The sequence below is a fragment of the Dioscorea cayenensis genome, chromosome 20 (assembly GCF_009730915.1).
Source record: "Dioscorea cayenensis subsp. rotundata cultivar TDr96_F1 chromosome 20, TDr96_F1_v2_PseudoChromosome.rev07_lg8_w22 25.fasta, whole genome shotgun sequence".
Lineage (NCBI taxonomy): Eukaryota > Viridiplantae > Streptophyta > Magnoliopsida > Dioscoreales > Dioscoreaceae > Dioscorea > Dioscorea cayenensis.
In genome coordinates, this window is record NC_052490.1 from 31751985 (window position 1) to 31772052 (window position 20068).

At 35.9% G+C, this 20068-nt stretch overlaps 1 pseudogene; it reads right to left on the bottom strand.

Annotated features, from left to right (window-relative positions):
* Positions 1-7540: 7540 nt before the first annotated feature.
* Positions 7541-19107, bottom strand: LOC120251456 (annotated as a pseudogene).
* Positions 19108-20068: the final 961 nt, after the last annotated feature.

The following is a 20068-nucleotide window of genomic DNA, read 5'->3' on the forward strand; positions in this document are numbered from 1 at the left end:
ATGTATAAGGGTGTGATCCTTTCATTTTAATAGAGACATCAGATGAAGATAGATATATATATATATATAGGCATGGACATTGAAGCATAAATCAGAAGAATATGAGAAGCATATGCCTTTGTTAAACCTACCTAGTAGTGTCGTTCAGATTATAAATGGTCCCCAAGAACAACAAAAAACATGTGGCACTCACTGTTAGATATGAAGATAACTCATACTTTGATTATCAATCACAGAATGGTGACAATTAGATGAAGTAACGATTCAACCATACATGAACATCAAAAAGGATTCTGTTTGCAGGTAGACTAACTAGTGTACCGGCAGAGAATTTCATTCTTTTGAATGACCCACCAGGCAATGCGTTCGTTTAAATTTGGACCTGCACAAGAAAGACTAGTCTTATTTAGTTTGAGTTTCTGTTAACTGATTCTCCAATGCCCATGAGTATCTAGAATTTGTTTATTTCTGTATCACATGGTCCTTGTGCGTTAAAATGAGATGTCACATACACATTATTCTATGTTCATCTTTACCTTTCAAATTTGTGGCAATTCAAGTAACAACTTGATCATTGTTGCCAACGTAAAAACAAAGAGAGTTCCGCCAACATATGCAATAACCTTGTATACAAAATATGTTAAACTCAGAGCACCAAATCCAGAACACCCTAAAAAGCATCACAAATGTATGTGAGAGGAAGAGGTATAAATTTCGTCATGGTATGTGAAACTTGACCTCAAAAGATCAGCAAAACCATGAAGGATACCCGGATGTTTGTTCTCCTATCACTTGGTTATAATTTTTTAGATTTTTGTCTTAGGACTTATGCTATGCCACTTTTCGACATTAAAAATTTCGAAGCCAATTTGGGAACAACCGTAGCAACCAAAATATTGAATAGCAATTCTCTCAAAAAGATTTAAGGATTTTAAGCTTTAAGATCAGAGTTGTAGATGTAATGTGACATCATCAGCCAGTGTAGCACTCATGGGCCCAAGCTGTTAGAGAATACAGTGATATAGCATGACAAATGTTGGCTGATTAACAAACAATGGCAAGTATAAGCCTTTTCACGAGCAGATGTTGGTGATGTAGTTTATCAAAAAATCTACCCCTGGACAAAAAGTCCCAAGTAAAGAACCCCGGTCAACTGCAGTAACTGTACGAGGAAGGTAACATAATCACTTTGCAAAAACAAGGAAATTGAACACTTCATTTCTATGAATCTGAGTGATGAGTGATGGACAGGTTAGATTTTCCATGGGAAAAAATGCACAAAGCAGGTGGATGTTTCCAACAATGCACATGGAATACATCCAGAAATGTCAAAACCAAAACACTGACAGTGATGGTAGCACGAAATAATATGCCTTAAAGCTGGGATCCAACACTAAGTTTAAAAGGCTTGAAAATCACAAAAAAAGAAAATGGGCAACTCTGATGAACAAAGCGAAACATAAGGCTAATTAATAAAGAGCAAAGTGACAAACACTGAATGAGTCAGAAGGAACTCTGCGACCCCCTTTGCAAAGGCTTATTTAATAAAGACGATATTGGCAAAGGTGTGGTAGGCAGCACAATGAGAAGCTCGATCCACAGAGAAATATAAAAAGCAAGATCCACATTAACGAAAGAATTCAATGGAAAGAGGCTTTTGCAAATTTTTTCTTTGGAAAAGTATCAAATCGAAGGAGAATCCACAGCATTAACAAATGCCATCGTTTACCAAAGTTGTAAATAGCATGACCAGCCAGTAATCACTAAACCACCCTAAGAGGTGAAGAAGCTATGCAAGGGCTGCATAGAGATGGTAATTTTCTTAGAGATCACACCTGTTAGCATTGGTCTCAGAATCACTAGATCGCATGCAACCGCCTATTGTGGAGAAAAGGATTATCACCTATTCAGCAACAATACAAAAGGCAAGTTGATTGTGTTAGCAGCAGCAGCCAATATTCCGCACCATTTCTTAGTTCTGAATGCTAATTCTGCCTGATTTAAAATTCAAGACCATAAAAGAAGAATAGTTAGATCATTAGATATCGTGTAGAAGATTATGGGTAATCAAAGCATCCAAAGCATTGCCGCTAAAATACCAAATTGCAAACAAAAACCACCTCTTTTTGTTCTTCCTTCATTTCTCAAGTCATCATCTGAAATACAAGCAAAAAGTAGAAACAATTGCAAACAAATCTGAGTCAGGAGTGGCACATGATAACTAGTGATATTGAAATTTGTGAAAATGTTAAGATATCAGAACTTTTTTCTTATACAGATGTTTAAAGTTGTCAAAAGCGCAGGCTGCAATATCATCAATTGGCAAATCTGTCTCACCACCTCTGGCTCCATAAAATTGTGAAATTTACGAACAAAGGTAAGAATTTTTCAAATGAAAATTTATGAATTGAAAAGAATGTTCAACGTGCCCAACTAACTTAGGTAAAATGCTGCAGTCCATAGCGGCACCTGAATGGAAGCGACGAACAACATAGTGGAATGCGCCTACTAATTACTGATATGATTGTTACTGCCCTGTTACGACATGAAGAGTTCTCAACTATCAAGAAAAGCAATTTACCTTACCATGCCAACTGACAAAAAAAAAAAATGAATCAGTTCAGATCAGGAAGACGGCTGAACATTCCAATTCTTTTCCAAAAATGAAAGCAACACATGAGTTCTTTTATATATATCGCTGCATGTTGAAAATTATTCTCTTTAATTGATTCATATGATAATAACTACACAATATGTTACTGCTCCAAGGATTAAAAACAATAACCACAAAAAGTTCAATGGGTAATATAGAGCAGAAACCTGTACGTATTTTGAGTTTATATGATTGTCTTTAACCTGCAAGCCCAGCTTCAATAGTTAACCGCCATGAAACCCTGCATACTAGCTAGCATATCCAATGAATTCAAATTGGATCCTTATCAAGAAAGGTGTAAAAAATCATATGTGAATAGTCAGTTGATCAAGATCAAAAGACAGTTCATTGAAGGCTGAATCTGAACTCACTCAAGTTTCCAACAGGCTCCACCAAACAGAAATGACCTCAGCAAATTTTTCTGATGAGGTTAGCCTGTTGAAATGGAGCCACACGAAGGTAGAATGAGAAGTGAAGCAAGGCTATGATTGCCAAAAGTGATTGAACTTACCCAGAGCACCAAAAGTGTCAAAAACAATAGCTCCAGAATTCCGAGTTGCCAAAGAGCCTGTAAAACAAAAAAAACTTGGATCGTGGTCTTGTATTATGTATTGCGACCCTGTATCTGTGATTCAATATATTGCAATATGCAAGATCAAAGTGCCAAGGAAATATCACTGAGCACATCTAATGACCGAGCACTGAAACTGATATACCAGAAAACAGCCCATGTCCTCCTAATATACCTAGATTACATATCAAATAAATACTGATGGAAGCACTAAGACATGATCTTAAAATCTAAATAGCTTCTTGTTGATATCTTATTTTTGCTTCACCATCAGTAATTCACAAAAAGAGAAAACACTCAACAGGTTCACATCATTATAGTTAGTCGTTTTAACTCCAGCCTTATAAAGGAACCCATGAGAGTCCAGCATAAATTACATGGAGAAGGAAACTGACGACAAATGATTTGATGAAAGGAATGATGCCCCCCAAAGTGGGAGGTGAACACTTAACCACCACACCATGCCTGAACTCCTTGACATATTTTTTTTTAATTCAAAAATTCACTAGAGATATGGTACAACTCATTGGGCTTTACAATTAGCGCATTTAAGTTGACATCAAAAAAAACTATGAATATATTTAAATGCTTGTGCCACAAAAAATACAGATGAATGAAGAAAGACGCAGTTTCAAGACTTTTTCATTAGAAGTTAAAAGGACCATCCCACAAAACCCGTACTGAGATCACTGAGATCCCAAACAATCACAGCCCTGTATTCCATGAATTCCACCTCTGCAACTGCATATGGAGATCCTTGAAAGCAAGCAACCAACACAAAGCTGCAAATTTCAATCCCATTATATATATCTGACAGTGAAAATCCACTCGCTTTCTTGGACAACTAGAAGAGTGCGGCTCCCATCCATAAGAGACCAGTATCTCTCATGACGCCATCAACATTACATTGATTGACACAATCAATTTCACTCGAACCAGAGTTGTATTTCTGGAAGAATCTTCCAGGAATTCTATTCTCCTCAGTGTGAATAAACAAACAATCTTAGCTTCATTGATACTGCAAAGTAATTTAAGCCTCACACTGTCGATCTCATTTAACAAGTAAAATATTCAGGATAGCATCTTCATAAGAGGGAAGGTTCACTGGTACTGCACCACAAATTTCTGCACACATAACATAAAGAAGAAAGCATTAAACGATGTCATGAACTCTGACATACAGAAGAACACCGTCATATTTCTCTGGAGATAGTTGAAGAACAGAGTAGAACTAAGAACATGAATTGATAACATTAGGATTTCGACAACGTCACCGCGCGAAAGCAATGGAATTTTCACAGCTATCTAGAGCATCTCAAGAGAGAAAGCATTAAAACCAGGACCACTCACCCATGCCATCCTTATCCAATCGAGAGGTGGTCCACAGTGTCATCAATCCATCAACTACTCCATTCAGTCATAACGAGAACTTTCTATCTTAGATCTACAAACCAATTAGCTTTGAAAATCAACACCACGATACCAACACAAACAAACACACACACACATGCAAAAGGATAAAAATCAAGGAAACAGAAAGCAAGTGATTACCCTAGCGAAACTAGATGAGAATGGCTCCAATTTCTCCGTGGGATCGGAATAAGTGAGAAAGGACACCGATGGTTTTCAAGACGGTGCGAAGCTGAAAATGGTGCCCTAAAGGAGACCTCGCAGAGTAGATTAGGGTTTGCATTTCAGCATCAAAGAGATCAAAAACCTCGAATTTCAAAACGCCCTTTCGGCGAATTTGCAAGGTCTTTTGAGATTTAGGGTTCTCGTTCAAAAACCATGAGTAGAAGAGAGCGTGGAGCTCGGCGTGATTGGCGCCATAAGATATAAACCGGATAGGAAACACCAGGGTTCTGATGACGTGGCTAGCGCATACGAGGCTCCGAACAGCATTCTTCGGACTTGATTGTCCTACGTGGCAGGCGGTATTCAGACAATTGGATAGCCTATATGCGTTTTATCGCTTAGATATATATATGCTTGAAATTAGTTTATTCCTTAATTATACAAGTTGATATTTTTAAAATTTTTAAGTAGATTATAAATTAGCTGGATTTAGTCTGTTTAATCACCACCCTTTCTAATTTTTGTAATTATATGTAACTTTCTCAAACCATTATTTATGATATAAGAAAATAAGTTAAATCTTAGTCACATCATCATTAGGGGTATAAAGTTGCTATGTCTATAGAATATGCAAAAGAATAAAAAAGTCGAACATCCAACCCTTACATTTTTATCTGAGAATATGAGATCTCAAATAATAAGCCCAATGAGCCTCATGCCAAAATCCGTTATTACCACTTTCATATCTGAAAAATTTAAATTCGAACAATGAAATCTTTATTTCGACTTTTAAATAAATGTGTATCGAACGCTAAACCATGAGCCCTTGGCACATCATTGTTAGTCTAACTTTTAATTCAAAATACTCTAATTATTTGATTTATTTATTTATTTTTAACCTTAATGCCTTCTTCCGTTCTCCCGCTTCCCGCTTTTTCTTTCTTCATTACTTTATTAATTTAATTTAGAAGTATTGTGAATATCTCACAACTATATTTAAAATTAATCAATAAAGGTCTAATTCACATCATAGAATATTTTTTCTTGAGCAATTATGAAAATAAAATATTCAAAAATTCTAGACAATTACAAAAGATAATAATATATAAATAAAAATAATATATATATATATATATATATAATTACCAATTGAAACTTTATGACTAGGAAAAAAAAAACATTAAAAGACAGATGAACTTCAATGCTAATTGGTTGGAAGTTGAAAGTGAAACAAGTGAACTCAAATCAACTGAAGATATAAAAATAAAAATAAATAAAAGACAAATTAACATGACTCAAATAATTATAAAAATCAATAACATTCTGAGCCTGAAAATAGTCATCCCCTTGAACGGCATCAGTAGTGAGTGTAGCCACCCCCGGCTCATGAAGAAGTCCCCAGTCCCACCAACCACAGACACATCCCTTGTCTTCTCCATCAACGGATCAGCTCCAATAAAATTTATTGTCCCCTTATAATCACTAGAATTCAACACAAATGAAAACCAAAAACCATGAACTATACACTTGCTTTTTATCATACAAATACAGTCCTTGTGCTCGCCCCATTGTCTCTGAATGCAAGTTGTTATCCATAGTTATAGGATCATCGAAAACGATGACATCGCCAGTGCATGAAATCGCCAAGCGTAGTCCGGTTGGCCTCACACCGGAGCTCCGACTATGGCTGATGTGGCATTGGCTATGTTCCGGCTATTGTAAATGATGTCATGGAAGTATAACAGTAAGGTCTTGCATGGCTGGTTTAGTCTTATTTTTCTCTTCATTGCTTGACTTGTAGTTGAGGAGGAAAGGAGGATGAGGAGAAGGATTGTGGTAGTGGTTGTGGCTTTAGAGGATGATCTCTTGTTTTCCATCTTGCCTTCTCTTCTTCTCTCAATACATGTTGATCAAGTTCATATATATATATATGAGTATGGAGAGAGAATATGTGGAACTTATTTTATTAATACTTTCTAATTCTTTACACTGTACGCTATCACTATCTCTCTATGCACTCACTTGCTTTAGCTTGTATATTCTATTTACAATGGAAGCACTTATTTAATTTATTGAATGATAGGTCGGTGCCTTAGAGAGATCTAGATGCATTTGTAAGGTAGCAAAAGCTTAAGTCGGTGGAGACAATGTTGCTTCTAGATGGTGAAGTAGGTGATGAAGCTTCCTTGAGTTGGTGATGATTCAAGAATTTTTGAATAAAGTGGTCCACATGATTCAAACATATTCCAGGAGGTGCTTCTCTTCATCAATATATTTATGGAGTGAGCAAGGAAAAATACATGCCTTTGCTTGGAAGATATTTATATATGTAGCAAAGGGTGTAACTTTTTATATGTCTTTTATTAACTAAATCGGAGTGAGATGAGATATATTCCTCTGCTTCACTTCTCAGAAAGAGTTTGGCTTGGTTATTGAGGCGTGCACGTACACTATAGTAATTGGGCACAGTCACATTGACTGTGCCTTTTATTATTATGAGATGGATGCATGCGTAGTGTGGTTCTTGTGGTCATTAATTATGTTGGAATAAAAAGGATGGCTTTATATTTGAAGTAGTGTGTACTTGTGTTACAAAGAAGACTTTGTAGTCAAGTTACATATATATGCATGGTTCCGTTCATTGCATAAATAATGAATCTTCAAACAACTTCTGATCATCACCCACAACATAGACTTTTGAACGTAACAATTAAAATGAGCAAGTACTCTTGCTCTTTATTCTAGCTAGCATTATTCATTTTCCTATTATAATAGTAAAGGCCTTCAAACACTGGCCTTTCAATTGCAGAGCTATACCCACTGGAAAGATCATAGGAACGACTCCAAAGCATGACACCCATATGTGTTTGAAGTATTGACGTAAGGAGCACGGCCGAGATCAGCTGGTCTGCGGCACGTACCCACTTCCGGCGGCGTTAGCGACGCCGGCAACCCCACAAAGAAGCTAGTAGCCTGCACGCCAGACGTCCACGTGTTCCAAGAGTTAATCAGGTTAGAAGAGCCGCCGGAGTAATCGCATGCAGGATTGTTATAAAACTGCACCCATACGTAGTCAAAGATTCCGGTGCCGAGTGCTGTGCCTATATATTGATCTGGGTACGGGCATTGTGGCGCTGCAGATAGATACACCTACATATATATATATATATATATATATATATTCAGACCAATATATATTTGTTTTAGTCAACCCATACTTTGTGTGGCTATATATTACCAATTGTTTTTACATGCAATTAATTATCGATCTTATTGTACTCTACTATAGGTTTTCTATTTGCGGTTATTTTCTTTCCCTCTTTGTTGTGAGACTATTGCATGGAACTAGCTAGTTTATCTTCTTTCTTTCTAATATGTTTTAATTGGTGGTTTATTTTTAAAAACAAATTACGTAAAACTTTTAAAACGATCACTAAATATTTTAACATATATATATTAAATACTTATATTTTTACATAACTGTATTCTAATATAAAAGAAAGGTGTTTATATGCGTGAATATCCTTCGGTAAGTTGTTATATATATATATATAATTAATATTAACATAATTCATTATACTAGCTATATGATGATGATGATGATGATGATGACGATGATAAGAAGAAGAAGAAGAAAAGTTAGTATTTGATTTCTCCATTCCAAAGGGTTGAAGATATTAATTATTTTGAAGGCTCACCTTATTTCCTTTGTTGGCCATACTGGAGAGCTTCTGAGCAAGCACATCCCAGTATTGATTAGTTCCACCTCGATATCGAAATCAATACCATCTAAAAACAGCATCTCCGAGCGGCCGAGAAGACGATGATCCTCCGAGGAAGTTGTTCCAAAGGTAGTCAGCCACCTGCTGAGCATCATCAGCAGATACAAGAGTGTAGCTGCTGGAACCTCCACCGAGAGAAAGCAAAAACCTTGATATTTAGGGTTTGGCAAGCAGTGATATCAGTGCTGATGCCAGTACAACCACCACTGCTAGGGGTCACAATGTCCTGCAAGGTTGAGGACTGGAGTTTGGCCATTGCCAAAGGTCACAAGGAAAGCGATGATCACGTAGTTGTAGTTGCCTGACGAGCATGTGTCTCGCTAGAGAGCCTTCATTGCCGTCTTGACCCCAGTAGACGGCGATGCCGCCGGGCGTTGGAGGTGATGGAGAGTATTGCCAATGTTAGGGATTGTGAGGAGGAGGAGGGAAGGAGGGTTAGGGTTTTTGGGTTGCCATTAATTAGGGTTTGTGGAGGATGGTGAAGCTAGAGGTCTTGTATTTATATATAGTGATGAAGGTTTGGTTTGGTTTAATTTAATTGGTTTGGTTTTTGGAAGACTTCTGACTTTTTATATTTTTTGAAATGAGAACATGCGTTATACGTTGTAAACGGAGACTATTGGCTTCTGTTTATGGCATGAGTATGGTCCCATTTTTAAATGAGAGTTGTAAACTGAGACTATTGACTTCGTCTAAAAACAAAAAAATAAGTTGAAAGGGGGGTAATGGGAGATTATTATTTTGTAAGCAAGTTTTTATATATATATATATATAAAATAAAAAACCAATGAACGCTTAATCTATTAACATTGGGATCTCCCGAATAAGATGCTTGTCTTTACACAAAACGGGCTCAATCTTAACTCAACAGAGTAAGCTTTTGTCGAATTCAACTTTGTATGTGTACTATATTTAATACTAATTAATACGTGATTTGTTTATATTTTACATTATAGGATATGTTATGAATTTATTGATATTTGTTTGTTAAACTCGGGTCATCGATTTATTGAGATTTATCTGGTTGGTTTTGAAGACTTTATTTTTTTACATAAAATTAGTTTTTATGCACCATGTGACTGTATGTGTGCGTGAGTACTATTAATTCCATTTAAAAACCATGTGATTTTTATTTTTGTTTTTATTTTTTTACACTCATATAAAAAAATAAATAAATTAAATATAAATATCTTTTGAAAAAAATATATCTATTTTCTATCGAGATTGAAGGAGAACCTTATTTAAAAAAAAAAATCATGAAAGAGAATATTGGGAGATCATGCGTTTATTGAGATTTATTTTTTATTTTGATTCAGGAAGACTTTAAGTTTTGAGAATAATAATAGTTTGTAAGATGTTGTAATGGGAGGCTATTGATTTTATATAAAATGTGTGGAATAAAATAGGTGGTTTTTTTATGCCTCAATAAAAAAAAATTGGGTAATTACTAATATAATAATTTTATGAAAAATTATATTTAATTTATATTAATTTATATTGAAGGATAGTTTATTTTTCATATAAATTTTTAATTATATGTAGATAATGATTTCTTGCAAGGACATTAAGAAAATACTGTTTCTATACACTTTTAGTTTCACTGTCTCATGTCATTGGATTAGATTAGCATTATTGGTTTCTTTATATGTTCAACTATTCATTTATTTATAGAATTATAAATAAATTTTTAATTTATAAATCAGGGCATGAGAGCGGTTTTGTAATTTTTTTCTATAATATTAGTTTCTGAATTTCTAAGTTTTATTTAATGAATTTTCAAGAATAATTTTAATTGAACAAAATAAACTTAATAATCGATTTAATAAAATTTAGATAATGGTCTATTTAATTCCTAAGCTAAGTAAAAGACATATTTAATATCCAAAAATTTGTGCAAAAGATTAACAATTAAAAGGTCCACTGTTGGCAAATTTAAAACATGCTTTTGAATTTTCAAACTTGTGTGATTTGATTGTCATGAATTAATCTTTGTGGGATTCATTTAAAAAATTCATCATGCTTTAATTTAATATTTTTAGAAGTAACTATGTGAATGGATTGATCGATAAAATAAATTAATCTTTGTGGGATTCATTTGAAAAATTCATCGTACTCTAATTTAATAATTTTAGAAGTAATTAAGTGAATGGATTGATCAATATAATAAATTACTCATTGTGGGATTCATTTGAAAAATTTATTGTAATCTAATTTAATATTTTTAGAAGTAATTAAGTGAATGAATTGATTGATAAAATAAATTAATCTTTGTTGGATTCATTTGAAGAATTCATCGCACTCTAATTCAATCATTCTAGAAATCATTTTAGAAATTAAGTGAATGGATGACCGATAAAATAAATTACTCTTTATGGGATTCATTTGAAAAATTCATCATACTCTAATTTAATATTTTTAAAAGTAATTAAGTAAATGCATTGATCAATAAAATAAATTAATCTATGTGGAATTCATTTGAAAAATTTATCATATTCTAATTTAATATCTTTAGAAGTAATTAAGTGAATGGATTAATCAAATAAGATAAGAGTTAAAATTCATCAACATAAATAAATAAATATATATATACATATGTTAGGTAAGACTTTGAATTTTATGAATGAGGAGAATTATTTGAAAGATTCATGATAAGCTAAATTAATTAATTAATACATCAAGTAAACCAAAGCATGGAACTATAAACAAAAAAAGAAGGGGTGCTCAATTCAAATTTAAAAAAAATATTAATTTTAAACAATTCTATTAATTTAAATTTGAGATTATAATAATAATCTATATAAAATATGTATATATCTAAGAATTTTGGGTTAAGTGTAAAAATTTTTATCATATGTGCATAAATAACATTTAACTCACCTAACAATGAAAAACTAAAGTAATAAATAATGCAATTAGAAAACAACACATGTAAATTCATAATTCAATTCAATTAGTAATTAAATGAATAATCAAAATTTTCACAACAATTAATCAAACAAATATTTAACAATTTTTTACAATAATTTGTAAAAATAAATTTTTTTCATAACAAACATTCATAACAAATAACAAAACAAATATTTAATAAATATCATATTATTTTTGTTCACAAAAATAATCAAACAATGAAACAAATTAAATTAACTTAAATTAAATATAAAAAGGTAAGATAAGTCCTTACAAGATGAAACATAAATTTGGAAGAGATTGAGCTAAGAGAGAGAGAGAGAGAAATCGTATATGATCTCGAAAAGTATAATAGCTACATTTTTTTGTAGATTAAATAAGAATATAGCTGGTTTTATTTTATTTGTTATACTATTATTTTTTATATTAATATTTTTAGAAATTTGATAATTATAAATTGATAAGTTTAATAAAAAAATATATTTAAAAGTATAAAATTATATTATGAAGATACATGTTTCACTCACCGATATTATATTATTATTTATTATTATCACTAAACATCAATTTTATTTAATATAATAATTTTAATCTTTTTATTTAATTTATTTTTAAAAATAGCATGGGTGGAATTTATAAAGAGAACTAATATGAATTAAAATTGTTAATATATATATATATATATATATATATATATATATATATATATATATATATATATATATATACTTTTCCATGGGGCAAGGGGGTGCTAAAGCACACCCTTGCCCCCCTCTCCTTCCGCCCATGGAAGTAACTGAATAAATTTAACAAATATGATGAAAGGTAAAATTATGAACATATATAATAGATGGAAACATATATTATTTTCATGTTGTTTTTCATGTGTGCGGGTAGTGCAAAATTTTTTGTTTCATATTAAATTTTATGAAATTAATAAAAAAAAAATTAAATTATTGCTATATATACTAAACAAATTTTTAGGGCTTGGCAAGTGGAATACAACAATAAAAGTAAATACTAACAAAATTATTTTGATCATGAAAGATGTTTATTAAATGAATATTAAATTGAATCATAATAAAATAAAATCAATAATAATCACATATTAACAAAAACTCATTGTCATCTGTATTGTATATGGATTTGGTTTATATAAACTTGTAAACTCGTAAGTACTTATCTAAAATAAAAAAAATACCACGGATAAATTTTCTATTTACTTGTAAAATTTCATATAAAACATACCAATTTTTTATTTATTTATTTTTATATGTATTTTAAATGATCTTCTATTTAAATAAAGTTGTCATATCTAAAGCATAAGGTTTTCAACTTGCAAGAGTTTGAATTTCGTGTAACCCTTCTAGTTATTTGAAAGATTTCATAACACAACTCCTAATTGATAAATTGAGTGGATGAATTAATAAACAAATTAAATGAGAGTTGAAATATTGACATAAAAAACTATATTAAAATAGATATATATATTTTTTTCTCATGCCATTTTCCATGTGGGTGGGATTATATAAATTTTCATTTAATGTACAATTTATGAAATTGATTAAAAGTAAAAAAAAAGTAATTATTTTTAGGGAAAATTACTGTTCACCCCTCGTAATTTTCAAAACTTCCCAAAAACCCCCTCCTACTTTTACACACCACGGACAGCCCTTCCGTTAGTGTTTAACTTCCCTTTTACCCCCTACCGTTCACTTCAAATGGGTCCCATGTTGTGAAATCCCATTTTTGGCCCCTCGAAAATGGTGGAAAGGAAAAGTCACCAAATCACACTGGCATGCTCAACCTCGAAGGGCTTTGTCACTTGGTTTCGATAGACAATGCCAAGGAGTTACATTACATCTTGTTATTCTCCTCATTATCATACCCGAAATATATAAATCTGGGTTTTCCGAACGTAAAAATGAAATTGATTTCCATCGGATCGTCAAGTGCACTTCATCTTCAAAACGAGTGTAGTCGATTTTTATCGTCGAGGCGTAGCATGTGCCATTGTCGCCTTCTCGCTTTATGGTTGTAAAGTTGTATTACGACGGAGAAGAACGAGAATTACGTACTAGTTCATTTCGTAGAAAGTTCTTCTCGCTTATGGTTATCTATTTGTATATTTTAAATAATGTTTAACTATTTGCTATTATCCGCTTAAATATTTTTACTAATATGTTTAATAATTGTCATATCCGCTTTAATACTTCCCATCTCCGCTTAACATTATCTTTACATGTATAACTATTCATAAACGTGTAAATTCTCAAAGTCTCGCGTAAAACGGTGATCTTTTTCGCTTGATCTGAATTGTTGGCATGCTGGCACGTGGCGGTGGCAAGGTTATGGTAGTCCCGTGCAGTAAGAATTAACGACGGCATTAATTCTTACTGCACGTGAACATAAATTTCCCGAACACCCGCTCGCTCTCATCGACCAATGTCGGCCAGTCGCGTCTTAACTTTTTTTCTGGATACGAAGAGTCACCGCCAGTGGACTTCACACCATAACAACCAGGAAGAACCATCCCCATGGACAACCACTGCCCTCGTCCTCCTCCTCCTCCTCCTCCTCCTCCCTCCTCCTCCCTCCTCCTCCTCCTCTTCCCTCCTCTTCCCACGGACAACCACTCTATCCGAAAGGATGTTTCGTGAGCCTTCTTCCTTATCTTGAGAATCACTAGCCGTAATCACCGAACTAGTTAAACTATCTTTTCTCGCCTGCCGAAGTCCTCTCTAATCGCCTCGAATCGCAGGAGGATTCTCCAGGTGGATGACTGGAAAGCAATTAAGAGAGCATTTCGACTAGGGTATGAAAAGAAAGTTTTTCACATATGCGTGATTGCGGAGGATTCTCTAGAGGAGGGAGATCAGTGAAACATCCTTTAGGCACGGGTTGACATTTTACCACTTGAGACTTTCTCGTTAACGCTTAAGAAAAATGACGTCAGCTGTACAACCCGTTACATGCTCGTGTTTAACTATCGGGATCGCCGTTTAAGTCCCTACCACGACACATTGATTAATAGTCGCTTTTCATGAACGTGTGTTGTTTAACCTTTTTAATGTCTGTACGCTTTTGCGGGTTCAGTTGATGCGCTTGTTACGCAAACCGCTGAGCATTCGAATGCATGGACACTTGTTTCGATTATACGAGGGTCGAGTCGCGAGTGTCCAAAGTCCCAGAGCGGACGTCGTAAATGTTGTAAAATGTTGTAAATCTTTTGTAAATGTTGTAAATGTTGTAAATCTTTGTAAATGTTGTAAATGTTGTAAATCTTTTATAAATAAAACGAAACAATCGTATTTGACTGTGAACTTCTGAAATTTAAACGAGACCTAGTAAAAACAATGTCGGAAACAACGCTCATTGTAAAACAATAGAAAAAGTTAAACAATACTCAAGTTACTCTTTAAAACAATTACAACGGTGTTTTAAGAAAATACGTAAATATGTTTAAACAGTGACCGAGGAGGTACCCATCTAGCAACGCGTTGTCGCTGAAAAGCATTCAATTTAAAACAATAACATATTATTTACATGATATAGACTTTTAGTTAAACAGTTAACCGTTATTTTTAAACACTATATGTGATCTGCTTTAAACATAAAAAGCTTGACGCTTTACAGCAGAGACTCATGTTGAGTTGAGAACTTTTCATTCGAACGATGACAACATGTCTTCCTCAGCGACAATGACATATATTTCCTTTTCGCCCTTGGGATGGAGGGAAAAAAATACCGCCCAATCACATCACGCCTAATCTAACCTCTATCGATACAATCGCTGCACTTTTTGTTCTGCAGCTCGATCTTCGCTTTGTTCTTTACATCTTCTACTTCTTCTTCGTCGCCTTCGCTTTTGTTCTTCATTTCATTTGGTTTTCAGTATCGATCTGGGTTTTCGAATCGATATATTATGGAGAGTTTTTGTGGTATTGCTAGATTCAACGGGGAGTGGAAAGAGTGCTAATGTTCACTACTCGCACTTCTTGGGAATTGGTGTTAGCTGAGATATGTGAGCGATGGGGTCTCAAGTTTCTCTTGTCAGGGTTAAGTTCATCACACCGGATGGATATAAAACGGTTTGCCCAATAGAAAAAGCGATGTCGACTTCCATCGGACGTGTCACGTCCACTCCATCTTCAAATGTCTTTAGAGTTGATCTTGTCGTCGAGACGAGAAAATGTGCCATTCGCCGAATCCTAATGAAAACGAGGTTTACTCGTCTGAAGTTCCTTTTCTTTTAATTATTTCGGTACTGTCGGGGTCATTATTGCTTTAAATACGTCCTGCCACCGTGGTTAACATATCAGATCTAGTCCTTTACGCTATTAGTTAATTGTTTAAGTATTTAATTTAACGCTTTAACTCATTGTCATTATCGCTTAAACATTATATTCTCCGCTTAACATATTGATCTTTTCATTTGATCAAGTGTTGGCTGGAATTCGGATTCTCATGAGCGCTCCCATTCATCCCCATGGCGACTCCGACGCGCTGGGATGTCTTCCTTCCTCGCCGATCATTCGTCAAGTGTTGCCGTTGGATATTGGTCAACGTTTTGACGGTGTCGAACATTTCAGGATGTACTTTCGAAATCATGTAATCAAAAGGAATTTTGACTTCAAATTCATAAAAGTAACTAAAAACATCGGGCAAACGATCGTGGAATGCTACGATGGTTGTCGCTGGCGCCTTCATGCATCAAAAGAGTATAACAAAAATACTTTTCGAATCAAGACAATCAACCCGTCACACACTTGCGGTGGTGGTATAGGGTTCGGGCTCACATCCGAAAAGCGCCCAAAAACGGGTTAGCGCACGAGTGATTCGAGCTCGAGCGACCGTCCCCTCGTATCAAGGCCATCGACATTCGAGGGCGACATGTTCATGGAACATGGTGTCCACATACCATACAAGCGAGCTTGGTTGGGAAAAGAGCACGCCCGGGTGGTCCTCGACGGCAGCTGACATCTCCAGCATGACGCTTGCTTTTGGTAGTGGATAAGGCGGCCGAGACAAATCCCGGCTGAGCCATGCGATCGTGGAGAGAGACGGTGATCGCTTTTAAACGCGCATTCTTTTTCTTTTCAGTAGCGTGTATCAGGGATTCAAGAGGGGCTTGCAGGGCGCGTCAATGCTTTCTCGATGGTACCCACCCTCCTTGGAAAAATATCGGGGCTACACTACTCGGGTGCCACGGGAAAGATGGTAACAATGGTTTTTCCACGTCGCCTTTCGGTGATAGTCGACAACGAGACCGACGCCAATTGGACTTGGTCTCATATCTAAGTTGGGCGATGCCTTATACGAGAGTGGAGATTATCATGAGATAATTACCTTCGCTGTCGGACAGGTCCAAGGGCCTCATGAGCGCAATCGCGAGTCTTCCTTCTTCGCCACACGCTGCATCGCCTTCGACATTTGGAGGCCAATTTTACGAAAGCCAATGTCGACTTGGGAAGGCATCGAGGGAGGAGTGCCGGGTCTATATGCTTCCGCGATTGCGCTAGGGCATCCACCGCTAAAGATTTCGATGATACCGCTGAATGAACCGCGAGCCATATCACCCTAAGCTCATCACCGGTTGATTAATAAATCGGATACGGCACATCGGGTCGAATTATCTCGCTCGGAGGTGATCGTTGGGAGTGAGATGTATTCGAACGTCGCGGAGTCGCTCAATGCTTGGATCAAGGAAGCTCGTCATTTCACCGCTGACTGAAAATGGTCGACTCCATAAGGTCTGCGAATGTCGATTTACACTTAACATTTAGTATTACCCTTTAAACATTCTCAATCTTTGTTTAATTACACTTTTCTCGACTTTAAATATTAATCATTTCGCTTTATTTAATTACAATAATGTTTAAACATGTCGACTGAATTATTTAACCATCAATCGTCTTTGTTTAACCTTATTTCGCCGTGTTCAAGTCGATGCGCATGTTATGTAACCGCGCGAGCAAGCGACCAAACGGGAGACCCTACTTACGCCCGTACATACATTCGAAGTTAGAGATCATCTGCTGAGGACGACCGAAATCTTCGTGTTGGTCGTCTGTGTCGATGATCGTTACGAAGTGATCGACCAACGCAAAGAACTCCGTGGATCTCGCCATCGAACTTGTTCATGTCGAAGGTGGCAAGTTTATGGTATCCCTCTGCAAAACATGCTTTGCGCAAAGAATAACGCGATGCGACACCAACGTACATCGATTTATGAGCGGGTACTTCACCGTCGACAATTACAAACTCGGCATACAAGGAAGCTTATATTCCCCATACCCGACGATGACGAGCCTTCGAGACGGAAATCGTGAGCTTCGCTTGCATCGCTTTCGCGATTAGAAGGCGACTGGGCGGCTTCAGACGAAAGAGGATCGAGTCGCAAAGCGTTTGATGTCTCGCGAGTTACATCAGCACACCGCAAGGATCCGGTCACAATCGACTGATCTGTGAACGAAACTGCCGCCGACTCAGGGCATTGTTAATAAACCGACGGCGATGTGAGGAAACATTGCGTATTTATAACTAATTGAATGTATTTACCGGAGACATTGTTATTTTTAAACGGACACACTGTGAATTTGAAATATTTCAACTCGATGTTTAAACGATATATGGTATATTTAAACAATGAAACGGAAACGTACACAACTACAACGTAAATTAAACAATGAAATGAAACCGAATGAAATTTTAACCTCGCCTTACAATCGAAAAACAAAACAAAATTTACATCGAGATATACAAGTCATGTTCTTCGAAAAACAAAAACAATGAATTGAATTGTGTATTGATGGGCAACTTTCCGTATTTAGTTAAACAATAAGTGCATTCATTTAAACAGAGAAAGTGTTATTTTAAACGAGCACACCGTAATTTGAAATATTTAAAACTCGATGTTTAAACGATATATACTATATTTAAACAATCGAAAGTGAAACGATCACAATCACAACGTAAATTAAACAATGAAATAAAACCGAATGGAATTTAACCCGCTTTTACAATTCAAAACAAACAAAATTTACATTAAGATATATAAGTCATGTTCTTCGAACACTAAAACAACGAATCGAATTTAGTCCGCATTTACATTTGAAAACAAAATCGACAATGATATACAAGACATGTTATTCAAAAATGCAATTTAACCCGCTAGGCGATTTACCCCTTTGTCACGGACGCCGTACCGCCTCCCTCCTTAAGTACGCGGTAACATACCGTATCCGAGGTAAGGAAAGCGTCTGCCTGTAGTCAGAATTCTCACCCCACAAGACTCGCTCGATAAACCGCATGACGCGATCGGCGCAATCGACGCTTCCTTGTTTTTGCGTGCGGTTTCGTGGCCGCACGAGCTGGCATTGTCGTCGCCGACTCACTTAACTCCATATCGACACAAAGGTCGCATGATTCCTACTGCCGAGATACGCAAGTCGAGATTAGAATACCGATTTAAATACCAAAATGTATATTAATCCGGACATAATTAAAGAACTTACCATGTCCAACGCGTCCTTATCGCACTCCTGACATGAAGAATAACGCCTCAGTATTCTTGCTTTATCATCGTCTCGTGACTGCACGATACTGGAAGTGGCCATTCATGATTATCGGGAGGACTGACAATTCAACTTCACGCAGTCAGCACGACACGATCCCCGCGATCATAGCCATAATTGTGTCATGCGCAAGGCCGTCTCGCTTTGACATAAACAACAAGAAGCTGGTCCGATGACTTTTGGAGGCGCTTCTGAAGGATATGGCTCTCATCGGCGATTTTGTATCATGACACGAAAGCGCCCATCACATCATCGACGACCATCTCCTTCCCCTCAAGGCGGTAGATAACTGTCATGCGTGAAAACGTCGACAGTGCCATTCTTCCACACGATGACTGTCAGGTTAAACGATAATGTATATTAAGACCATATCAGAAAATATTTAAACGATATTATCAATCGTTACATGATATTATATATAATTAAACCATGAAGGCTAAAACTTAAATGATAACATAATGGTATTAAACACTATTAGGGTAATAGTTAAACACTATAAGAAACTCTTTAAACAATATCATAAAAACGTTACACTTACCTGCCATCCATGTAGCGAGTCTGAGGAAGATCCTCATCAACTCCCTCGCTCAGATTTGTTAAGACGACTCAGAGCCAACCCATTTCTTCTTCTTGAATAAAAGCTTTCCGAGTCGTCTCGTCCAATTTTTGATCGCCTCGATCATCTCTCGTCGCTGCTTCGGCTCGGGGTCTTCATCAAAGATCTTCCTTCGACGCGGGATCGACGGCGACAAGATCAACCGCAGACACATCCTTACATTGTTGTTCTTGTCGTGGGATCGTGTCTCGCTCGACGCTGGGACGACTGGGCGACAAGATCAACCGCAGACACTTCCTTACATGGTTCTTGCTGCGTGGGATCGTGTCCCGCTCAGCTACCAGCATCGTTTAGCCACGGCCACGCAAGAACGGATTCGACGATCTTCTCAACCGCGGCCACGACTAACAAAGATCACTGGGAGAAACACCCTTAACTCGTTTCTCG